This window comes from Perna viridis, chromosome 2, assembly GCF_037379345.1.
Source record: "Perna viridis isolate PV_CMFRI_1.1 ecotype Kerala chromosome 2, ASM3737934v1, whole genome shotgun sequence".
NCBI classification, from domain to species: Eukaryota; Metazoa; Mollusca; class Bivalvia; order Mytilida; family Mytilidae; genus Perna; species Perna viridis.
Genome location: NC_142446.1, coordinates 26073762 through 26100929, shown reverse-complemented (window position 1 = coordinate 26100929; position 27168 = coordinate 26073762). Strand labels below are relative to the sequence as shown.

At 31.9% G+C, this 27168-nt stretch overlaps 1 protein-coding gene across 2 annotated transcripts in view; it reads right to left on the bottom strand.

Moving 5' to 3' along the window:
• LOC148624247 (neuropeptide prohormone-4-like) overlaps positions 1 to 17062 on the bottom strand; it is a 36011-nt gene extending 18949 nt beyond the window's left edge. Inside the window, exon 1 of one of the 2 annotated variants that reach the window (XM_088566856.1) lies at positions 16562 to 17062. The gene's annotated coding sequence lies outside the window, so the exon portion shown is untranslated. The remainder of the gene's footprint in view (positions 1 to 16561) is intronic. The other variant, XM_088566855.1, reaches the window with a different exon arrangement.
• Between the last annotated feature and the right edge of the window lie 10106 nt (positions 17063 to 27168).

The following is a 27168-nucleotide window of genomic DNA, read 5'->3' as shown; positions in this document are numbered from 1 at the left end:
TTTGTAATAAAATTCAGCCCTGAGAGGTTGTTGAGGCTCATATTTTGGTATGTTCATGTCAAACTGATGGAATGTGGATATCAACTCAAACAAACAACGATTTATATATAAAAAAAGAAACATATGAAAGAGTAATCAAGAGAACCAAGGTTATAGTGGTAATCAAAAGAATGTAATCCAAAGACAAAGACCAGACATGGAAAAGAGACATACACAACAAAGATTATAAAGTAACTAAAATCATACATACAAAGTAACAAAAGCAAATGAGCAACTCGAACTCCACTAAAAACTGGGAGCATGGACCAGATGCACCGGTAGGGTAAACGTCCTCTGCTTTTCTAGAAACACCCGCCGAGTTGTTAGATGAAATATGGATATTCCGAATTCAATAGTTAACAAAATTAATACATACCATTTTGTATATTGAAAACTAGGAACAACACATTAATATATGTTTGTATAAAAGATTATTGTTTGAGTTGTATGTGAAAAGAATGTTAACGTTACATGAAATATTAACATATAAAGGCTAGTAAAAGTGCGACAAGATTTGCAAAGTATCTTATACAACATAACAATTGTTACATGAAAATAATGGAGTTTGACGTAAATTACAATTCGTGCTAAACCTTAAACCTCGATATTACAAGTAATAGTGTATCATAAAAGATATGTGAATCTTATGTATATGTAGATAGGTAAAGAAAACTAAAAAAGTTACAAATGACAAATTAAACAAATATATTGTAGAAATCTGCTTTATTTCTTATTTGATTAATTCCCTATCCGAAAATGTGTTAAAATGAATAAATAAAAAACACACGCATAAAACACAATTCAAATATTGTTAAAACTTTGAATTCTTTGTGCCCCATAAGTTATATTGAATTACAATGGAAATGAAAACGGAAATGGATGTTTGTTCTCATCTACATTAAATTTATATATTAAAAGGGGCTATTTACTATCACACAATAATTCCATTAAAATTAGAAGCGTTATGTTTCCATATTATAAAATCAATATCATGAATTAGCAAATAACATATTGTATCTAGTCAGTTTGGAATTTAAACTGTTAAGTTCGATAAAAGGGATATACAAGTAATCAGTTACATCTCAATTTCATATGAATTATATGAACATGTCTGGCATTGTTTTTTTTATCAAATAATAAGGAGAATGAATTTCCAAATTGCTAGGTTTTTGAAAAAAAAATCAACACCTTCTTTTTACTAGGCAATGATTGTTATTATACTAAGTCGTTTTTTATATTAAATACTGGGTTAAAAAAAGAATTGTAAAATATAGATAGTGAGATAGTTGAACGAAACAACAATATATATACTTATATGATATATTTGGCATTGAAATACATGCTGTAGTAGTATATAATGAATATCTTGATATCATTAAGGCCACCTGCCCAGGTAATTATCAAATCTTCCGGGATAAAAAAAATCATGGTAAAAAATCGAAAGGTCATTAAATACTGTTAATATGTAATTCATCGTATACTCTTTTTCTGTTGTGAATATAGAAAGTTTCTCTCTTTTTTTCATTTTTCTTTGCTGATTCCCTACTACTTTACGGCCCCTATGAACGGAACTGGTTGGGCATCGTATTTAGCAAAAGGTTTATGCTCCGGTTGGACCGGTTGGTCGCCCCAAAGAATTATATTGACCGAAGCGTGGCAGAAGTCCATTGAATTTTTGTTTGGTCCATATATTGCAATTTGACCTGACTTTGCATGAACTATTTGATATACTATAATTTTTATAAAAGTTTACGCTAAAACTTTAGTGTGGAAGAAAAAAGAAGACATACCAAACACAACTTCTTAAATTATGAAGTCATGTTCTTTATTTGAAAGCGAGTTATATTTAAGAAATTTTACAAATAAAAATTATATAATATTGATTAATTAATATTATTAAAACATAAAAAATATCATGCTATTTATCACGTGCACTGAACAGATTAATTTTGCGTTTTTTTTTTATAACTACAGACAAACGTAAAGAAATATATGACGGCAATCCAACAATTAAAATGAAAATATTCTTTAAACCATTAAGTTGTTGCACGTCTGAAACGAAAGTCTCATATATGGTTCATCCCAGCGTGCAAATACTGTATGTAAAAAAAATTCAAATCAATGTGTCAAAAAATTTAGATCAGTAAACATTTCCCTCTCAAAATAACAATTACTAAAAACAAAATTCAAAAAATGATGTTATTCATCTTTGGCCGAGGATAGGCACAAGAATGCAAAGAATCAATAATTTATGGATTTTCTGTTCCAATTACGTCAAGTTAATGACACAAAAAGAAGGAGGAGCAAAGTTTTCATAATCCATTGACAAAAATAGACCATGAAAATAGAGAGAACACTATAAATTACACAGCTAAAATAATATATTAAAAAGTAGTAGTATGGACCATGTGCACCGGTTGGGTAAGATTCCCTTGCCTTTTAAGAAAATACGCACTGAGTTGCTCATATGATGTCAAATTCGGGTTAAACTGAAGCAGGGAAAATACATAAACTGACATTTTCATCCCGATGGAGTTGTTGTCTTTTTGACATATACACCATACCTATTATTGTTATATTCATTCGATGATGTACCTTACAAGATAAAAGATCAACGATCAGTACTAGCCAAATCTGTTTTACAACAAAAGAATATCACCAATGAGTTGTATTGAAGACAAACCAAACAAAACATAAAATAAAGGAATAAATAAATAAACTAATATATCTGATATAAGTAGCACCTTATTATAACACGTTGTGTTACATTAGCTTGAATCTGATCTGAGAATATTTTAATTATTGCTCCTCTATATAACTTAATATATCACCATGACGACAACACGGGGCTGTAAAGTCTTTAGAGTTGCCATAACTTGTCATTTATAGTATTAAGCCGTACTAATTTACCAGAGTGATATGAGATGTTCTTCATCAAAACACCTTTATGTTATATGTATTTGATGTTGGGTTGCGTGAGAACTCTTCTCTTTGATTTATTTACGTTGAAGTTCATCATATTCAAGTATTCATATTTGATAGCATTGTCTCCAGTACATACAATATAATGTCATAAAAAGAATATAAATTTGTGCAAATATTATGGAACTCACGAAAAAAAGGAAATTGGTCCAGTGCCAATGGTCATTTCAATGACCGAATCTTTTGATATCTTATCCAACGTTGTTTTCATACTAATGACACGACGATAGAACAATTGATTTCATTCGTTTATAAAAAGGGCAAACAAAATAATGATGGTCTCACAAGATATTTACATATTTAGTCTTTAACACAACAAAAGAAAACGGAAACAATGTAAAACCAAAAGAAACAAACAAACAAAAAGAGACAAAACAAAACACAACAATTGCATTTATTGCGACCTATAACTGCATCATACTATGTCGGAAATTATATGTTTAGTACTGAAGAAAATGAAAAAAAAACTTAACATTGAAATAACTACCAAAGAAGTTCTAGATGTACTTAAATTTAAAAAAAAATAATTAATTCCTCACCTTAGATTGGTTTCCCATACTCTTGTTGATAGCAACCAAATTTTGTACCAACAAAGGTAAGTTCGACACTTTTTTTATTAAACAATTTCATGAATTATGTAGTGATGGCATGAAGTAGTACATAATAATAGTATTACATCATTGAAGAAAGTACATTTGAATAAGAAATGAAACTCATCAACAAGTTCGTTACTATTACATATATTATAATACAATCATAACTTTTTTTATATGGCCAAAAAGTAAACAGAGTGTTTACGATAATGACATTATCAGTGTTACCCAAAATTCCTGACGAATGTCGGACATTTTAGCTTAAGACATTTCGGACCAAGATTCGATCGGGCTGAGCCACTAAAAATATAAAGAAGGAAAAGATTCCGTTTCTGGTTTCACCTGCTCTCATATTATGATACAAGGTTTCGCATATTAGAGAAAGGGCGATTTGTACGAACATTTGACTGTATGTTTTATATCGATGATGTCTCGACGAAATATGCGAGGCTGTCCTTTAACATACGCAGTGTGGTAAAAACGTCACATATAAGGCTAATTTACCAGAAGTATCATATGATTTGGAGAAGAATGCACTCCATTGCAAAGACTGATATCTGATTTTACCGTCCCCATTGTGAATATCAGTCTGGTGATATGTCCCGTAAAATCGATATCAAAACACATTTATCAGGCCAGGGTATATCAGCAGTCACCAGGGAATATCCCCGAATTTTTGTTTTTAATTTTTAAAGCATAAATATGCAAATTGCAACTTAAATAACGACTTGAATGAAGGGCAATATTAAGATTACGGAATTGACTGGTCAAAAGGATCAGCAAAAAGGAAAGTCCATACAACAAATGGTAATATCCACAATAGGGTAAAAACCGGAAAGTTAGGCATTTCAAAATGAAAAGAAAGTTATACCAGTTTTAAATCACGCCAAACCTCCTTCTTCCATTCCGATGTGTATATATCGGTGGTTATTGAATAGCATTCGCATGCTTTAGTGTCATAATCTTAAATTCAATGGTCACATCAGTACAAAGAATAATTTACAGAAAACAATCATTACCCAATGTTTCAGAAAAACTGAGTATTTTTCAACCTAGGAATGATATCTGAAAAAGAACTTGGTGAGAGGCCTTTTGAGACGTATTTCCTCATACCCTGATTCAGGAGTCTGTTACGCAGATATTTATGGCGTTCAAGGAAATCGGAGTAGTTACTATTTGCTCTAGCCTAGCGAATCAATTATATATATATTCTTTATTCGTGATACTTTGTTCTTAAAAGAAACATTTAAAAACTGCCATTATCCCGCTTTGTGATATGGCCTGCTTGAAGTCAAACAGCTATCTTTTTGACGTTTTTGACAAGATAGACATTTTGTGAGGTTACAATACATCGTGCGTTATCCCTTCTCTATACATTTTATTTATTATTTAAGGTCAAACGGGGCTTAAAAACATAATCATACATTTAAATTCATTTATAATTACTTCATTAACTATCTGCTAATATATGCTAAACAGGACAATGATTACTGAAATATTTTGCATTTCATCAAAAGAAGTATAAACAGGGCAATGTAACATGCATAATAATTTTTTCCCGTTTGAAAAAAAAATTAATCTTAGGCATCGCAGATTGACTGTTTTTGAAGTAGTTAAAGGATGATTATATGTATGTGAATATACTGACTCGGAAACTGGACGTTTTGTCTTCAAAGATGATTTTTATAATTTACAAGACAATTCACATCCAAATGATATGTATATTATACATATAAAAACACATTTTACAGTGCAAACTCATATGCGTTATACATATAAAAACACATTTTACAGTGCAAACTCATATGCGTATCACAGAATGCTCACATGGTTATGTAGTTTCATTTTGCAAGTAAATATTATATAGACATACGAAATAATAATAGTGCAATAAAAATACAAGTGACTTTGTTTGATGCATAAAACTGGAAACACATCCTTTATAAATATATTGTCACAACCTCAAAGACAAATGCCGAACATGTCTGCTTATTGTAATTTTACTATGAAACTTTGAAACCATATCAGATTAGTTTTTTGATGGAGCATTGTCAACGGTTTATATAAAAACAATTTATTTGTTGCCTTATTACATTAAAACAAAGTCTTCTGTGGAGGAGCGGAACAATTTGATTTAAGAAGTTATTTGAATGTCATCATTATTGGCTATGACAATGTGTAAAGATAATGTCGCCTGGACGCTAATGAATTTTACTGTTTGTCACGCGTTCAACGGTTTGCGTAGGATATTTTTTGCTAATACTTTTTAATAAGTGAATTACTTTAATTCTCTTTAACGATTTTCTAAAACACAGAAAAGAATTTATAATGAAAGGGTAAAGGGGAAAATGGGAATAAACTAATTAACAAACACAAACAACAAATAAAAATCAAAAATACATCATAACAAAACAAAAATACAAAATAATAATAATAATAATAGTAATAACCAACAAACAAACAAACAAAGTATGACAATGCCACTCAACTGTTACTAACAGTTTTAAGCAATTTTTACTTTAGTTTAATTTTAGTTGGAAGGGCATGCCTTGATCTGAACATCCCTTTACAATGATTAGCAGAAAACAATTTAAATTGAAATTGTAACTTCAAAATTTGATAAACGGTTTAGAGAATAGAATCTACTCACGCTGCTGCAGGAAAACTAAAATTACATCATCAATCAAGTAACAAAGACAGCTCAGCTTTGTAATACCAATGTAGGTTTAATTTCATGGCTGACAGTAACAGAAAAGTGTATAAACGGTCTTTTGCATCAATATTTATTGAATTTTGTAGGCGACAAGAACACATTTGGGTCCCAAATACACGAGTTTAATTGAAAATTGAAATCTATATTAATTATAACGTATAAATTTTACTTATTAGATCAAACAGTCAAATGGCAATCTCAAAATGGAAAGTGGTGCACCGAGAGTTCTACACACTCAATAAAAATATTAATTGCACATGGTCCAAATAACTATAAATCAGTCTTAGTATAAACTCAGCTCTCAGAACATAAAAGATAAAATCTATTAGTGGTGAGGAAATGACCTTTTTAATATCTAAATTGCACCAAACTGTAATTTTGTAATTCCTAGTTTGGGTCATCACATTTTTTCGCATATAAAAAACTGAAAATATTCAGAACACATGATACTTAAAATACGCAAAAACCACACAAAAATCCTTCCTTGATCTTATCTTTGTATCATTTAACAAAATATGAAATGTTAAAAAATGGACAATAATATATTTTTTTAATAAAACAAATGATAATCTGTTAGTTAATCCCTTATTATTAAATAGATGTTACTCAAGTAAATAATAGATTTTCTGAAACTGTTAGTGAAATCCCGAATTAATTGACTAACACTGAATGTCCCATGTATGCAACAGACAGTTTTAATAAGCAGAGGTACTCCCCATGTTTTAGTTTTGATGTGCAACTTACTTGTTTTTTCTTTCCTTGAAACTGATATTTATTTGTATTTCTGAACAGTACTTTTATAATAAGTCAGTGACCGAATAGGAAATGTTCCATACAATGTATACAACAACCTTTCTTATAAAGACACATACAAACGATTGTTTTGTGACATCTTGTTAAAGCCTCTTTATGAAACATAAAGTGGACAGTTATACAGTTGATAGAAACTGTATGTAATTGCCACTATAGTGCCTTTATGGTGAAATAACCAAGTCTGTAATACAATTATCATGACAATATGTCGCTGTTAGTGATATAAGATGGTTCTTTAGTTTATAAAAAGCATTTATGTAGATTAAGGAAGATGGAGTAGTTAGATAGACAGTAAAATAATACAGAATCCCTTTGATCGTTGTAAAACGTGGCGGCTTAGATTCTGGTATCTAGACTTATCAAGGGGGATTGAAAATTATAATTCACGTCAAGGAAGTTGCAAAGCTGAAAATGATTGGATTAAATTGAGGTCGTCAGTGACAGTTTTAATACAGGATTTTTTTATTCGACATAGCATGTAATAATACATCATTTAAATGTAGATACGTGCAAAACTGTTAAGACATTGTAACATTACTAAATAGAGATCAATTTTAATAATATTGAGTCCTTCGTCCAATTATATTACCTTTCTTCGAGTGCAAAGTCTCATTACTGACAGAGAAAATAAGGAAGTAATATTCATATTCACATTTACTTTTGAATAAAATCTAACACTTTTCTCATGGCAACAAGCATGCATTGAATCGCAATTATAGAACGCGACCGCTTAAAAGTCACAACAATAAAAATGTTACACAATTAGATGTAAAAAGGTATAAAGCATGACATAATCTCATAATAAAAGTCTTACTCAAGTTAAGATAAAAAAAATATAATTGCTATCATCATTAATTATTTTCTAAGAATGTTGTCTTTAATTTGTGGTTGAAAAAGAATATTTGTAATCAATATTTAATACCTAGAATTTTGGTTACAAATTATTTCAAAACGGAAATACAAAACATTATATTGATAATACTGCAAGGGTGCAATATTGTACATAAATTTTATTTCCTTTGTACCTACCATAACCTACACGTTTTCAAGCTCATTCGAGCCTTGTCATTTCACCCACGTTCATTCTTTAAAACCACCTAATCATCGTAACGCCGATTCGAACATCTTTAACCAAAGTCAAGTGACAAGTTATTGAATGGTTATTGGCATGTAAAACACTTTTAATGGTTGGTTACGGAATTGGCTTTTGTTGCTTTGTAAGAATTATTTTTTTTTGTTTTGTGTTTCTTTTTTTTGCGTGTGTCTGTTTTCCATGTCTAGTCTTTGTCCCTGGATTTGATGCTTTTGATTTCCGCTAAAATTTTGGTTACCAAGACTATTCTGAAACAGTATAATAACAGAGACTAAAAGACTATGCTAAAATGATGAATGCAAATAGAAAAGTTTGACCCTTATATAGATTTTTTTTGAAAACCTTACTTACCTACGGTAGGGCTATATCATAAGAAATGCAATTAAAAACAAAATTTGGTGGAATTCCACAAGCATATCAAAAGCTTGGACCACTAAAATATAACCGCCGAAGTCGCATAGTACAAAATATACGCAGGATTAAACCCAATTAAAAGCCAAGAAGAATGGAAATGGAGGTCATTTCCCATCACATTGAACAATTTAAATCGGCTAATTTAGGCAATTTTACATCTTTTAGAGAGAAAATCTATGGGCAGCATCAACCTTGTTAAAATAGCAAGTAATCTTCTACATATAGTTGATAAACATTTTAATATAACATGATTTGAGCATATCTTATTTCACGGTTGGTCGACTTCCCGTTGTTCTTAGCTAATATGTTTGAGTTGTCATCTTCATGTAGGTATTTAACGCTTTAGAATTGTTTTTTGCTTCCCACAGTATTTGGTTTCAGATAGTTACCTTTAATCTTTCAATAGATACTTTATGCATGTGATCGAGGATTAATATGGAGATCTACACTATAAGGATTTAACTGCAGTGTCATCCGTCCATTATCCTAACATCAAAACAAATACACCACATTGATCTTCCATTCAAAGTGTTTGATTAGATTTTTTTAGAAATGAGATTTTCAGGATTATGGTTCGTGTACTAGAGAAAAGAATGATACTGTCAATCCCAGATGTAGTGAATCACCTTTCGTATGTAAGCAAACGAAATGAATATCTTCGCAATTACCACTTACTAAAAATTTATCTTGAATGTCTTGTCTGAAAGCACAACGTTGAAATAAAGTGCTAATCCGGGAGATTTACCCAGCTAATATTTCCTTACTTTTGATATAAGATAGGCTTCAAATTGTTGAAATCAAATTATGATTCTTTATAATAGCACCTACCAGTTGATATGGTAACTAAAATACACACCGTTTAACATTGAAAAACCAACCGAAGTGATAGACAATGATAGACAATGATATTTACATTATTAGTCCATAGAAATGACAGGTAATGAAATATACATTACAGTTCTTCTAAAACGACAATAGCCGATGAAATCTGCATTACGAGTTAACATAATTCATTACAAACCAACAAAAGTGACATAATCGAAGTATATAATAAGCACCAACAAATGGGGCAGACATTCAAATTAATGACCCTTTTAAAACAAAACACTGTATAAGACGAAACATCAACATGTTTGAGTTAAAATGATATTTTGTTTAAATTTCTTTACCAAGCAAAGATTAATGCAAAAAAAAACAAAAACAAAACAAAAAACAAAAAACAAAAACAAAAAAAATATTGAAAAAAAAAAGAAAAAAAGACGAAAAACTAAGGCTTTACGTCCCAGTCTTATTGTCATGACAAACCAGAATAAAGAAAGTCTATGGTAGTTGATGTTCTTTAAAAGGACGATTTTTTTAAAATATACAGATTTGAGTAAATCGTCATGATTATACTGTTAAACTGGTATTATTAGAAATTTCCTGAAAATGAACTTTGTTTACTGTCATAATGTGATACTCGTTTTACTGAGGGTTTCTTGATTGTTGCTCTGAAATTATCATAAAGTAGTCAGTTAGACAGGTTACTGGGTATACAGGGTGTTTAAATCAAGTAAGTACTACCATAGTCAATATTAAGGCTAGGATAAACAAAGGTTTTTAGTAAATGGAGGAAGGTATAATCAGTAAATTTTCTTTGAAACTAGTAGAAAAATTTAAACATGATTAGGCCATTTCATCATAATTTATCATAATATTATCAATATTCAAATAAAAGTAAAAACAAATATGGCATATGGCATGATATATTATGGTGATTACTGTAACTCTGGTGCTTTAGAAATATAAGATTTCCAATTGGCATGTAATACACGAAAAAACTCATTTAAAACTAGAATGCATCTGACAATTGGCATGTAATACACGAAAAAACTCATTTAAAACTAGAATCTGACAGATTTATTGTAAAAATATAAAGGATTAAGTTATCTAAGTCTTTAGTTTAGTCGAATTTCACACATGACGACTCATCGACAGTTACTATTAGAACTGAATTTGACATTAACAGAAATGATAGATGAACCTTGTTATTGTATAACATTGACACCCAAGAAGTGTAATTGTAAAACAATGTTTTCTCAAATATTATAAATTATAGCATGCTGCTTTCCATTTGAAATGCTATAGATCGCCTTTAATTGTTGGTTCGTTTCACTTGTGATACTAAATGGAACTTTCTACGGATAGTATTCAAAGTGTATGGTAAATATCGGGTATTCTAGGATCAACTAGAACTCGACATTATATGTGCATTGAAATGGGAAAAATCAACTGAGATAGTAATATTCTAATGTAAACAACAAGAGAAAGTTAAATCAGTCGTGTTGTATTAATCTGAATAACTCCACGACAGTTATACTTACTTGAATAATTATAAGAATTTAGGGATAAATATTAACAACAATACAATGTTTAGTTTTCATATTGATATTATTTTTTTTATTACATGTGCACTTTACAAAAATACACACAATTTGGAGATGATGTTCAATTTAAAATTAATGAGTAACATTGAAATTATATCGTTGGGAATTTTTCAGCCCCTTCTATAAGTTTACATTATCTTCTCTGTATCAATTTGATCCGATGGAGCACTGCAGCGAATAGAGTCGTCACATTGTGAGACGTTTGTATAATATTGATTTGTGACATATATCGTTATATATTTGATCCTCTATCCTTCATAACAACACCTAGATGAGCTGTCCCGTATTACCATACACCGTGTACTAAATTACAGCCCTGGATTAATCGTACGTAAAGGAATAACCCGGTCAGCGAAAATTCATTTTCATATAGCCTAGCTGACCGAGTGGTCTAGGGCGCTGGACTTTGTGCAGGCGGTGTTGCCATAGATATCACAGCGGTATGACTTCGAGTCCCGCGGAGGGAACGACCAAGCTTCGCAAATTTGACAGTTCTATCAACGTTGGGAATTTTTCAGACCTTTCTATACGTTTATATATCTTCCCTGTATCAATTTGATCCGATGGAGCAGTGTAGCAAATAGAGTCGTCACATTCTGAGACGTTTGTATAATATTGATTTGTTGTGACATGCATCATTAATTTGATCCTCTATCCTACATAATAACACATAAATGAACTGTCCCGTACTACCATACATCGTGTACTAAGTTACAGTCCTAGATTAATCCTACGTGGAGGAATCACCCGGCCAGCTAGCCTAGCTGGCCGGGTGGTCTAGGGCGCTGGACTTTGTGCTGGCGGTGTTGCCGTAGATGTCACAGCAGTACGAGTTCGAGTTCCGCGGAGGGAACGACCAAACATTTGCATCGCAAATTTGACAGTTTAACATCGTTGGGAATTATTCAGACATTTCTATACGTTTATATATCTTCCCTGTATCAATTTGATCCGATGGAGCAGTGTAGCGAATAGAGTCGTCACATTCTGAGACGTTTGTATAATATTGACATGCATCATTAATTTGATCCTGTATCCTACATAATAACACATAAATGAACTGTCCCGTACTAACATACATCGTGTACTAAGTTACAGCCCTAGATTAATCCTACGTGGAGGAATGACCCGGCCAGCGAACGCTATATTTTTATATAGCCTAGCTGGCCGAGTGGTCTAGGGCGCTGGACTTTGTGTAGACGGTGTTGCCATAGCTGTCACAGCGGTACAAGATCGAGTCCCGCGGAAGGAACGACCAAAATTTGCATCGCAAATTTGACAGTTCTAACATCATTGGGAATTTTTCAGACATATATATATATATCTAGTGCGATAATCGCACTTAATGGAACCACAGATAGATTAATTTTGTTTTTCTTTAAATAAAAGAGCCATTTACCACCATGGATAAGTGATCATATCTTTAAGAAATTTTCATACATTTAGATTTTCAATCCTATTACCATTTATGGAATATTTGAAATGTATTAGATATATCGCACAAAAGGATCTTTTTTTGTTGTTAGACTATAGGGTTGAACTATTCTATTATAAACGTAATATTTGCCAACACAAAAATGGAGAATATATTAATTCTGAATTTATTTCACCTTAAATTATGCACAAGAAACTAAAACGATATTACTCTTGAACTACTCGTCCATTAATTATGGAACGAAATCCACTGAATAGCCAAATCTTTAAGGAATAAAATATTTAAGAGCAACACGTTTCCGCAAGGCAAATTTAACACCAAAAGAGGAGGCAATTTACTAGAAAACTAACCAATATCTATATATAGAGGATTACTGTTAGAAGTGGCTTAACATTGAGTAATCGACCTGTCTTATACATTGATCAGTGAATAAATCTATCCCTCCATAGTGTAATTGTTTTTCCTTTACGGAAGGGTTGTGAAGATTGTAAGTTGTACAATTTGTACTCTGAATTTTCGTGAATGTAATGATTTTTTTTCTTTGTCTAGAGGTAAAAAATATATAAAAACCATCCGAATTATACTCCTTTAAATGAGATTTTAGTAAGCCATATTAGATTTTAGCCTTTCTGTACATTTTAGTAACCGATGATAGACGAAGACGTTTAGTAAACGATGTTATATTTATGACTTTTTGCACCATTTAGTAAGCGATGTTAGATTTAAGACCTTCTGATCTTCCAGAATGCTATGTTAGATTTAAAGATTCATAGGACATTTAAATATATATTTAACATGATGTAGGCTTACATATGAGGGACAGATATAACTTTTTCTGTTGATAATGTACTGCTTTATTCAAATTTTTATATCGCTGACATCTAGTCCAGGGGAATATACGACATTTCCTATATCACATGCTGTGCACCTGTGTTAAAGTTCAATCAATCGCTTCCTTACTGTATTTTCATATCAGAAATACGTCACTTCCCACAGAACAATTTGAGCAATTCATGTTATGTACAGAGAATCTACATAAATAAGACGTTGCTGACGTTCTGGCCTTATAATTGCTAGGTCAAAGGCGTGATTACATCATTTAGAAAAATCAAAACAGCTAAAACACCTCGGCTTCATACCTTGTATAAATATAAAAATAAAAAACATAAACAAGAGGCGCCAAGGAACTTGAATCGCTCACCCGTTTAAATTTCTGTCTGTGAATGGCAATAACTCTAAAAAGGAGTCGTCCGACAATTATGACAAAATAAGACTTTGGTAGGACTTATCATAAGGATCATTTCGTCTGTTGAAAGTTTCTGTCTATCTTTTATAGTTTTCAAGATAACTGCTGAAAACTGCTTAAACAATAATTTTTCGCTTTTCAAGGACAATAACTCTAACAAGAAGTCGTCTGACAACTTTGATCCCCGTAGACTTGTTTGTCTTATATGGATTATTTCAGCGATGGAAATTTTCTTTCTCCCATCATAGTTTTCAAGAGATTGGCTGAAAACCGTAGAAAAAAGCCATTTTCACCTTTCAATGGCAAAAACTGTAACAAGGAGTCGTCTGACAACTTTGATCCCTGAACTACTTTTGTGACCTTGTAATAAGGATCATTTCGGCGAATAAAAGAACTTGGCTTAACCTAACGGTTTTAGAGATATATGAGAAAAACTTTTGACTAATCTCTTTGTCCTATTTTTAGTAACATCAGCCATTTTTTTCCACGGATCAAAAATTCTCGCACCGAATTTATGCACAATTCCCCTAAGGATCATTTATACCATGTTTGGTTCCAATTGGTAAGTGTAAAAGGAGAAGAGTTTTAGAAAAATTGTAAACTACGACAGACGACGACGAACGCCATGTGATAACAATAGCTCACATGGCTTTTGACCTAATGAGCTAATAAAGTAATGTCTGAATCTGTCAAGTATGGTTTTTAAATTGGCCATTATCGTGCAAATAGTTGAAGTTTAGTGAGAAAAACTAAATATACCTGTCCTTTAAGTTTCGTAGACATACATCAAAGAATATAACATGCCATAATTGGTTATTGGTGATTGTATTCTATCATTAATAAAATCAGAGTGGTTGATGCGAACACAAAAAACAACATATTTTCCAGTTGAAAGCTCTAAATGGTGGATAAAAAAACAAATATCGTCACACAGACTTCAGTTTCTTTATTTCTACACTAAAGCTTTTCCAATATTCCGAGCGAGGGCATGACCCATCGTGTCACAAATTTGTGCAACCATATTTGATCATAGCAATTATACCGCAATCCTTGTCTGTAACTGAAATATTTTTAGTTACTAAGAGTAATCAAGGGAACCAAGATTCTAGCGGTAATCAAAAGAATGTAATCCAGCAACAAAGACCAGACATGGAAAACACATACATACAACAAAGAACATAAAATAACCTAAATAATACTTACAAAGTAACAGAAGTAAATGAGCAACTCGGGCTCCACTAAAAACTGGGAGCATGGACCAGGTGCACCGGGAGGACAAGCGTCCTCTGCTTTTCCAGAAACACTCGCCGAGTTGCTCATAAAAGGTCAAGTCCAGGGTAGACGAAAGAGGAAAGAAAACAATGACACATTGAACAAATAATTTTTCATGGTGCAGATGGATACACCGTAACGATGCACAAGTTCATGATGACGACCATAAAACTTCTGTAGTGATGACTTCAATCTTGTAGAAACATAACCTTGTTCGAGATGCCTAATTGTAAGTAGTCTAGCGTGATACAAAAAGTCTGCGTAGTTATGGCAAGCTCTGGCATAACGTATGAGTTGTGATCCGAAAACTTCATACGCAGGTGCTGAAGGAATGTTGACACAGATGAAAGGAAAGTTGACAATACGGAATGAAAAATCATCGCGTTTGTCGTATAGTTTGGTCAGTAGTTTTACCATCGATCTCAAAGTGTAAGTCAATTATGAGGCTGACTTCACAGTGGTTGTGGTATCCTTTATCCTAAGTTATTTGGGATAGATGCGATGCATAAAATCCCCGAAACTAGGATTGTTTAACGATACTACGTCATCGATAAACTGATGTTCACTAACAAGATCTAGCTAACTCTACTCGCATTAAAGGTTTAACAGACGAATGTATAAAACGAAGAATAACGATTACGGTAAGGCATTAGGGTACTAAGATACTGAAGATGAAGAGAGGCCTTTCAATGACTACTCAATTATTCACGTTATTTTATTACTGTAGGTTCATTCGGATCTAAGGTGCCCTTTTAATGTTGGTAAATCTCTCAAAGTAACTACTTATTTCTTTTACAGAACGATTGAGCTGACAAGCTTTCGAATACAGTTATGAATGAAATACTAGAGAGTCGTTAAAAATCATTGTTAGTACTTAATTGTTTGATCTTTCTTCACAGATAATAGCATCTACGAACAATGATCAGATCCATGATCTTGGTTTTATGGTATGACATAATTGTATTTGTCTGAAGTTGCAAAAATTCGCTTGATTTTCAAATTGTTAATAAAACTCCTATCTAAGCCTCAATGTATGCTGTGCTATCAAAGGTTAAAATGAAAGTAAAAACATTACCAGATGTATAAATACAAAAATGTGTCATTGACGTATGTTCCGAGAGAATTTCACTAAATTGTATTCATTTTCCTATATAAATTCTTGATTAAATACTGCTAATAGCTAAAACAAACAGGCAGTGCAGTGCTGATTTGACATATCAAAACTATGAAAAAATCTACAAAATTTATCAAAATGTAACTAAAATAAGTAGCAAAAATTACAGAAAATCGCATAGATATAATATTGCTATCATGATTTTAATTCCTCTTAATTTTTAACGCAGTTAAAAGAAAATCACTAGCTGTCACTTAGAATTCCCTTTAACTTCTTTAAAAAGAGCCAGTCCTTTCTCTTAATAGAGAGAGTTCAAGTTAAAACTAAAAATACCTTTGGTTACCCCTACACCCTCCACCCCCAAAAATATATATAAAACAACAACAACAAAAATACTCATTTCGTAAATGGTTACACTTACCTTTTGATGCTTTCAGTGTAAAAATTAAGAAAAGTATCCGAATAAGGCTAGAAATTGGTGTATCCAAAAATAAGAATTGAATAGTTTTTCCTGATACGAATTTTATCCTGTTAGAATGTTTTTTTTTAAGATTAAGCCAAAATTGATATTCCAAAATGCCCTTTGTTTCTTGTTTACTTGTTCTTCTATGCTTATTTGATTCTCACAGACCGTAATTTATGAAAGACAACTCCATATACGCCACAGAGAAACTATCGCCTACACTGCAAGATTATGAATTATAAATGTAACCGCCCAGCGAACGCTACAGTTGATGGCTGTCCGGTGAGAATTCTGTTGTGAAAAGCCTACTCGATTCTGTAATTGCGTTAATTTACCGTTAAAATTCAATCACATAGATGATATTGAATTTGATAGACACATCGTACAAATTTACCCTATACGTGTAATACTTGAAATATTGAAAATAAATTGTTTCTATTGGATAACCGAAATAGAGTACGTCTGTTAGAGCAGATAGTTCCAGAATAAGAACAATATGAAATTAATGATTTAAATTGTTCGGATAAGCACAGGGCGTAATTAATAACAAAATCACGTCCAAGAATCAAGATAAACTATGATACTAAGAAACACAATTATTCAAAACTGCTTACGAACAGATTAATCAATGTAATAAATAGGATATTTTTTTTTTTCGTTTTTTTTCACACGAAGTAACCGAACATTTTGGGAACATTTGAATATCAGCTACACGTATGTACTTGAGAGGTGTAGAAAATGAAATAAGTCAAAAGCTTATGACAACTGGTAAAAAAAAATCATTAAAACAGGCCTATCAAAAACTGTCATTTTGTTTTGAATGTGTTTAAACAAAATTTGTGAACCGGTACAGTGCAAATCATTCAAAATTGTTTGAGTGGTTCAGGATCATAGTCACTCATACAGGAACAGCGATTGAATACAAAAATGCGAATCACATTGTACATTGCGGACACAAGGAATATTTGAACCAAACACATATACAAGAAGTACTCAAAACCAAAATGTCGAAATGCCAAATCCAGCACCAATGAAATCTGCCAAAGTATGTTAAAGAAGCTACAATATTGTAAGATGAAAAATTGCCTATCAAATTTCTTATATACTAAAAATGAAAATGGATAAATGTTAATTGTGTTAATTTGTTGAATGGACCCTAGTGGTGACAGGAAGAAAATCGAAATTCAAGCTCTCTACGATTTAATAACCAACAATAACAATACATTAAATATGGAAAACTTTAGTCATCTTAAAATTCACACGAAATAAACAGCAATAGTTCGGGGAACAGCTAATACTTAAACAAAAAACCCCTCATCCATCCCTGGGTTTTTTTTATCACTAAGAGAATGTCAAGCGTTAACAAAATATGTGCAACCAGAGAGCCAACAATTGTAATAACAATAATCACTTTCGATATTTAACATTTTAAAAATTTAATTTTTGTCTTCTTGTTTTAAAGTTGATTTGCATTTGGGGGCGGGGTGCTAATGACAAAACAAAAGGCATTTGAACGTTAGAAATGGTTTAGGTTTTGTTTATTTTAAGAATATTAACAGATATAATCAAAGACTTAACAAGTCTAAAATTAATATTAACAAGTTTGTGACTGTATTGGTCGACAGCTTAATAAAAGAGTTCCAATACTTAAACATGAATTTAATAAATGCAATGCGTAGTATTATTACAAATCTGAAAAAGTTAAGCAATATATAACCTTTCGATTATGAGCCATTATTTTGCAACCTTTCTGTGACCTTATCTTTTGCAGCAAATCACAAGTCACGGATCCAAACGTCGATTACATGAAGTAATTGGCATTTCCGGTTGGATATTTATTTAAACTTGATAATAATCTTCCTTCAGCGGAGGCAGTTCCAATTTCAGAAGTCGCATGAGCTCATGTCAACAATATTGTCACTAGGGAGATCAAATTGATCATTACATCAAAAGTTGTTGATTGTCGTTTACCTATTGGACCATACCATACTAACAATACTCAATATTCATATTATGAAAAAAAAAAAAACTATCCAAAAGAATATAAGTCTAGTATATAAGATACATTGACGTTCATTCTATTGCTGTGAGTACACAATTTGTAAATAAGTTCACTATATAGTGTTGGTATAAGGCAGGTGCTTTAGTTCCGAGTTTAATGGGCCTAGAGGGTATACGGTTATATCATATGTCAATGGAAAGATAAATCAATGTAGTTTTTGAATATCGTACTTATCAAAGTATAAAACTGTAAAGTTTTCTGATATTTTGCATTAATTAGAGGAGGGGTCAAAGATCAATCCTAATACACTTAGATACGTAATATTAGTAAAATCGTGCATAGTAGGTATTATAAAAAGTTGCATGTTAAGATCACATGTATAGAATTTCAAAAGTGTAAAAAAGAACTTTTTTCGACAAAATTTGACCATTTAATCACTGAACAAAATTGCCTATAAAAATGGTTGTTGGATTTTTGTGCATTTTCAATAACTAAGAAATAATAATACACCGTAGGATATCATGTCTATCTAAATATACTGTACTGAATAACAAATAAAATAAACACAACTTTCTCAATCGATCTGCAACATGAGCTATGCAAAATGAGTTTGAACTTGCAAATTTTCACATATTTTAACTGCTAATTATACTAAAATTGTAAAATATTATATCACTCCCCAGACAACCTGTCCTATTTCCGAACAGTTGGTGCAACAGAAAAGCATAAATATTTATCCAAAGTAACTTATTTTTTGACATGATCAATATTCTAAAGTGTTATTTTTTTCAGCAAATAGATAACAGTTTGACATAATCTTGACTGTTATTCAATAATTGAGCGCCGAATAATGTTCGTTTTGAGGAAAAGGCAGAGAGACGATTAGAACGAAGAAAAGAATATCCATAGTCAAGACAAAACATCATAAATACCAAAAAAAAATAATCAAAAGAATAACATATATAAGTTTGAAAAAAATTAATTAGCAATCCATGCTTGATTAAAAAAAAACCTGGGATGTGGACCAGGTTCATTGGCAGAATATTAATTTTGACGTCTTGTCTCTGTTTTCCTCAAGATCCCGTCGATATGGGAACTCCGAAATTGCCTCATAGTCATCTAGTATGTGCCGGTCAAAAAGAACGTTTCAAAGACTTTTGTAATTAGATTATATCAAATTAAAATTGGTCTTTATTATCGTATAGACCGATCAGAAGTCATGAGTAGCTTATTTTCAATTCCTAGCTTATACAGCATCTTCGCGAATCAAGAGTTACGGTCCTGACCCCCTTTTGCGTGAAGGAAGGGACGGAACCTTACTCGACTAGGTGCTTTTACAGTTGTATCTGATAAATTCAAGATTCATTTTTTGTTGGTATTTAGATTATAACCAATCTGCGTTCGAGACGGCTCACTTATTCATTCTTTACGTTAAGCAAACAGACATGATTGACTGCCTGAAAATCAAAATCATGATGTTATATACGATTAAAACAACTTTTCTTCCTTTTTAAAAAAATGACAAAAAGGTAAAGATAGTTTCTTATACCAATCAATTCCATGCACAAACCAATTACCACAACTGCTCTTGATAAGATCCCTCTCTTTTTTTCAAATATTCTTGATCTGCCCCCCTTCCGCCCTGGACAGTGATGTTTCCTCTGAACTTACATTACATAACAACTATGTTACCATTGTGTCCTATTCACACGACTACTAAAGATGAAGTCCTTTTAAGAGGAAAAAAATCTTAGAAGTTTTATAGTGTCTGGACTTCCTTAACGACAATTTTGTGCGTGGGAATTTTTACACGAAATCTGGTTTGTTTTTGTCAACTCATTTAGTATAGTACGTTCAGAGGATATTGCATTATAACCATTAGAATGGCGCACAGTTAAGATAATGCCAACGATGTCATATGACATAAATATTATGACAGCATGCATGTACATGTATGTACACGATTCAAAGTTCAAAGTTCAAAGTTTATCAAAAATATCACGAAATCAAGCCTTGTCATAAATCTCCAAGTCACGTTTTTTTTAAAATCCCTGATCCATGGTTTAATCTTTAAGGTTTTATAAGTCCAAGTATATAAAGACACATGCAAAAACAAAAAACAAACAAAAAACAAAACAAAGCAAACAAACAAAAAACGAACGAACAAACAAACAAACAAACAAACAAACAATTTATGTAGAAAAATAAATCTCAAGTCTTTTCGTCAAGACGTAAGGTACAATCAATACTTTTCATGTTTCTGTTCATAAAACAGTCCGGAAAGTGGAAAAGTTGTCCGGAAACGATTCCTTAATATACAATTTTAGTACAATTAATGGTGTAAATATGTTGTGACCGTAACATATTATCAGTTGAATAAAGAAAGAGAAATACTGTACTGATTTCGATTTGCTATCATTTACGCATTCATCCATTCATTCATTGACAGGCAATGACAATAGACTTTCACTATATATACTTTCTGCACGATAATTTAAAGCATGTAATCCCGCCGCAAATTGTCTGTACTAAATACACTGTCTACCCATAACAATACGGGTATTCACACTTACTGAGCACATTAGAGCTGCGGAATCTATAACTTTTCCCCTATTTTCAGGTAAGCACATTTTCACTTTTAAAGGCTTTTTATTGCATGTTTTGCTTGTCAAACTCACGGTCCAAATTATAAGGAAACTTTTACTTACATAATTGTAATTCATTTATTAATGTATTTTCAGTGTGAATAAAATATTGGATAGCTTATATAGTTAGTCACTTATCAGCCCAAATAGAACTAAACCATGTGGCCAAATGATCCTTTGACAATGTGAAAATTTGCAACTTCAAACTAATTTTGCCAAGCCTATGTTGCAGACTTTGTGTTTATTTTGTTCGTTATCTGTACAGTATATTTAGATAGACATTGTAAAATTCTACGTTGTCTTATTATTTCCTAATCATTGAAAATGCATTAAAATGCAACCAATTTCAGGGGCATTTTTCTTAAATGATTAAATAATCAACTTTTGTGGGGAAAAGGTTCTTTTTCACATTTTTGAAATTCTATACATGTGATCTTTACATGTTACTTGTTTTCCGAAACCTACAACCTGATCTTTCATCCTCCTCTTATTAATACAAAATAGCAGAAAACTACCATTTATCATTTAGAAAAGAATTATATTAAAAAACAGCATTGTTTTATTTTTCCATTGACATATGATATAATAGCCGTATACCCTCTAGGCCCATTAAAGTTTTAAAAATCCTTAGCCGTCCGCTGCATTAATAGTACCAACATAATTTACATAAAACAAGTTATTTATAAAGTAGTAATTTTTAAAGAACACTGGGTTGTTATGAAGTCCCTTTATGTTTGTGTAACTTTTATACAGCAGTCTGTGTAACTTTTATGCAGCAGTGTGTGTAACTTTTTATTTGATAAAATGAAATAAAAGATGTACGAAACGTACTTATGTAATACAATCAATATCCATCAAATAGAACAAAAGTTTGTGTAATCGACATTTTCAATAAAATTAAATCAAAACAATTCCCTTAATTGAAAATGTTGTATTATATTTTCTTCAAATCGTCCCTCGGGGAAGTAAACAAGTATTTGATTGAAGGAATATCTTACAAGATGTGTCTTGGCTTCATGGTTGGGTACAGTTTAAACAAAGCATCATTTAGAGATTTAAATTATTGACTAATACTATTCTTGGTTTGTTCTCGAAGTTCTTACATACACAGTATGAAGGACCTGAAATTTTTTTTAATTTACAATTGTTTAAAATTTCAAAAAATACTTGATAAAAACTTATAAAAGTTGAACATAAATACAATAAACTTTCAAATTGCCTTTGCTGTAAAACAATTGATAAAAAGAGATTTCTAGCCGACAGTTGTATGTTTCAACACGATCATGTTCAATTTCATAATTGTTTCATATATTTGCACTCCCTTCGAGTTACAAAATCTCAAACATTTGTCATCAACTTGTGCAATTTCTATAAACAAGTATAAAACTGTTTAAAACGTCGAAAACAACGCTACAACGTTCACTGACGTGACTAATCGTTTACATGAATTTCTGATAATTGCGTATTCGATCGTTTGTGAACTAATTTGATTATAAACAACAAAATTGAGATCACTATTTAAATAGTACTATAACAATAAAGTTGAAAATGATATCCGTTACACCCTTCATTTCGTGAATTATAAAGCTAGAACACCGTTGCTTCTAGCAGATAATTGAGTTGATAATTCGACTGTCTTAGTGGATATAAACCACTAAAATCCTCCAAAATCTTTCGTAACACAGTTTTAGCCAATCATTTGCACGATATAGGAGATGATGACTATCAGCTGACTATTCCTATACTTGGTTCATTTTTTGTTTTCGTGCTAACATATATATTCAATACTATTATACCCGGTTTGCATTCATATGTGGTGTTTGTAATTCATGCCGGACTGAAGGGTTTGTTAACACCCTTGGTTATCATTTGGGGTCTCTTACGGACGATGTAAATCATCGAAGCGTTTACACAGTCCCTGAGCATAGTCATACCCGTGAATGTAGGTCATAGTGTATTCGGGGAAATTATAGTAGTCACGTGACCACGTTCATTCATTCAATTCATTAAAGATTTGATGTCGATCCGTGACCTAGTGATCCAATTTGTGATCTGCACGCTTATATTGTACAGCCTACATCATTTGCTGAATCTTTGACCCAGCAAAATACTTTTCGGGATAAAATCAGCAGTTTCAAGTGAATGTAATGTATATAAGACAGATAGGTAAGTCAACTTACTGGTGCATGCCAGTCAATTGATGAGAAATCTCCAAGGCCGAAAAAAAAAATAAAGTTACGTTTCCGATCACTATTCTGAAATTTTGTCGGATCTGTAGGTAGGGATTTATTTTTATTTAAACCTTTTGAAATGTAATAAGTCGTTATAGTGACACCAAATTCAGAATACAATGAAAACCAAATATGCAGACTAAACAACTACATTGTAATAATTTTAGACTTAGTCCACAGACAAATCTCTTAAGGGATTCGGCGTTTGAGACATTTTTTTGTTTTGATGGCGGTGGTATGAGCTCAATTTATTATGATTTCGTACAAATATGTGCATGCAAGATAAAATACATTGCACATGCAATGTTCTTGAAAACTTTTATATAACCATAGTGATGTCGGATGATGTTTTTCTTAGAATATTCAATAGACACTGATTTTGAATTACACAGTTAGATTTACTGTATATGATTATAGATGTAGAGTAACACCATACACTCAATCAAAAAAAAGCAGGCATTGATATACAACTACATGTATGTAAAAAAACATTTTTGATTTCTTTGTAAAGTATTAATAATAAATGTCTACTCTTTTTCTTTTCTTTTATTTGCAGATAGACAAATATGGATGAATCGCTTTTCTGTTAAAAGGGTGAAGGTTTTGTTTAGTAACAAGACATTAATACTACACACGTAAAAATAACTAAGTTTTGTGAAAATTTACAGGATTTAATGAAATAGAGATTCTAAAGAATAGTCGATGATCTTGAACTACATTTAGAAATCGATGGTAGAGGAAAACAACTGACCAAACTTTACGACAAACCTGATGACTTTTCGTTCAAAATTGTCAACATCCCTTTCGTCTGTGACAACATCCCTTCAGCACCTGCGTATGGAATGTTCATATCACAACTTATACGTTATGCCAGAGCTTGCCGAAACTACACATACTTTTTGTATCGCGCTAAAACTCTAACAAATAGGCTTCTGGAACAGGGTTATGTTACTACAAGATTGAAGTCATCACTACAGAAGTTTTATGGTCGCCATCATGAACTCGTGGATCGTTATGGTGTATCCATCAGCACCATGAAACTGATTTATTCAACGGATCATAGTTTTCCTTTCCTCGTTTGTCTACTCCGGACTTGACTTTTTATGAGCAACTCGGCGGGTGTTTCTAGAAAAGCAGAGGACGCTAGCCCTACAGGTGCACCTCGTCTATGCTCCCAGTTTTTAGTGGAGTCCGAGTTGCTCATTTGCTTTTGTTACTTTGTATGTATGATTTTAGTTACTTTATGTTCTTTGTTGTGTATGTCTGTTTTCCATGTCTGGTGTTTGTCCTTGGATTACATTCTTTTGATTTTGAATACAGTAAATTACACCGACAAAACTCTCTAAACTCGAAACTATTGTGACCGGAAATATGTATATACAGTGTGGGAGAACACATATAGGTAACAGAACTAGAAATCCAGAAAATTTCAAACTATATTTAAGATTTCTTTTAAACCTACCCTAAATTGGGACAAAGAACGGCTACTCGCCACTACATAAACTTCCGGTGCGGTGTCAAATCGGCTGTGTGGCAATATACAGCTATTGTACATTTTAATACTTGTTCTGACTTTGAATGTTCCAGAGATCAAACAGAACGGCGAAAACAAGCCATCTGAGGTATCAGCCTATGTACCTGTATCCTTATCTATTAACTGTGATACATCAGTTTCATCCCTTGATGTTCTTTACACCAACGACTTAGATGTTGACATCTACACCACACCATCATTTTCTACGCCCCTAAAACATAGTAGATCTTTACCACTCTCCATACCTATCACAGTTTAAACAGAGGTCTCATAGAATTTTGATTATTCGTCTCATAAGTGGAGACATTTTACTTAAACCTGGACCAGTTAGAATACCCTGTGGTCATTGTAAAAGGGCAGCCATAAATCATAAATCAGTACTATGTGAAGCTTGCTGTTATTGGTGACAAATGCGCCAAAGTAACACCAACTTTATGTAAATCAACTGAACCTTGGATATGGAGTGATTGCTACGTATTTCCTTTTACTGACTTTTCCTTTTATACATCTGAAACCAATGAAGTGAATATTGAATTGTCAACATCAGAGTCAGAGTAAAATGATATTTTAGATGAACTTAGAAATACCAGAAAGAAACATCTTAACAATTTCCTAGTATGTCACCTCAATATTAACAGGATACGTTATAAATTTGTTGAAATTCACCAAATTCTTCCTGATAAAATTGTGGACATTTTGATAATATCAGAGACTAAATTAGATTCATCTTTCAGAGACTCTTTGTTTGAGTCGATGTGTACAAGCTACAGCGCGACGTGACAGGACAGAACATGGAGGTCTAGCTACTGTCTTGAAGGCAGATATTCCAGCGTGCAGAAGACAGGACACGGAAAGTAAGACTCTAGAAAATATTGTATATGAATCACTATTGACAAAATGGTTAATCTATGCCATCTTCAGGGCACCATCTATGTCAAATAATATATTTAGTACAAATATTAATATTTCACTTGATAAAGGCTCAAAATTTACAAATATTCACAAACATTGTGGATAAACCTACCTGTTTCATGAAGGGCTGTGAACCTTCATTAGTTGATCTGATACTTACAAACAGGAGTGATAAATGTTTTAAAACATTTAATTTCAATATAGGGATCAGTGATTGTCATCAAATGATATCTACATGTACTCTTATAAAAGGTAAAACTCCAATTTTTGAAAATGTAAAGATTTTGGTGTTGAGAAATATGTATGTGATTTTGATAAAATTGATTTTTTACACAACACTGATGAGAGTATAAATGACTGTAATACTCTGTATAATGATTTTGAAGAGAAAGTACTAAATGTTATTGATGAACATGTACAAATGAAGCAGAGATATCATTGCAAAGAATCAATCCCAAATATAAACAGAGAACCAAGGAAAGCCATATATACAAAACAAATGCTACGGAACAATTTTGAAAAATGTGGATCTGGCAGGACATGGGAGAATTATAAAAGAGTAGTCAAGGGAACCAAGGTTAAAAACAACGAAATCTTGCTACTTTACTTAAAAGAAAATCTGTTAATACTTATTTTCATGAAAGATGTGCTGGTGGTCAAAAATCAAAACTTTTTACAGTACAGTAAAACCATTTTTATATAAAAAAATTTCAAAATGGGCAACAAAAAATGTATAAGTCGAAAACGACAAAATTATTAATGACAACAAAGATATTTGTGATACTTTTAATACTTTTTTTTATAAATGTTGCAAAGAAATTGGTAAAGATGTTGTTTTTGATGAGGACAGTCACCCTAGCATACATAAAATCAAATCTTTAGGGCATCAGGATGCATGTTTTGAGTTCAAGTCAACAGAAGTTGACACTGTTACTAAACTACTGAGTAAAATTAATCTTAAAAAGCTACAGGTGTTTATAATATGGCATCTAAGCTTCTACGTGTTGGGGCTCCTGCTCTAAACAAAAATATTAAATCTTTAATAAATAATACTATTTGTAATAGTAGCGTTCCAAACAGGCTTAAAGAAGCACAGCTTGTACCTTTATATAAAAAAGAGATCCACTGGACAAGAAAAAATATCGTCCTGTCAGTAGTTTACCAACGATATCTAAGTTATATGAAATGTTTTCTGTCTGATCAATTGAAAAATTATTTTGAAAACATTTTTCAGTCTTTTT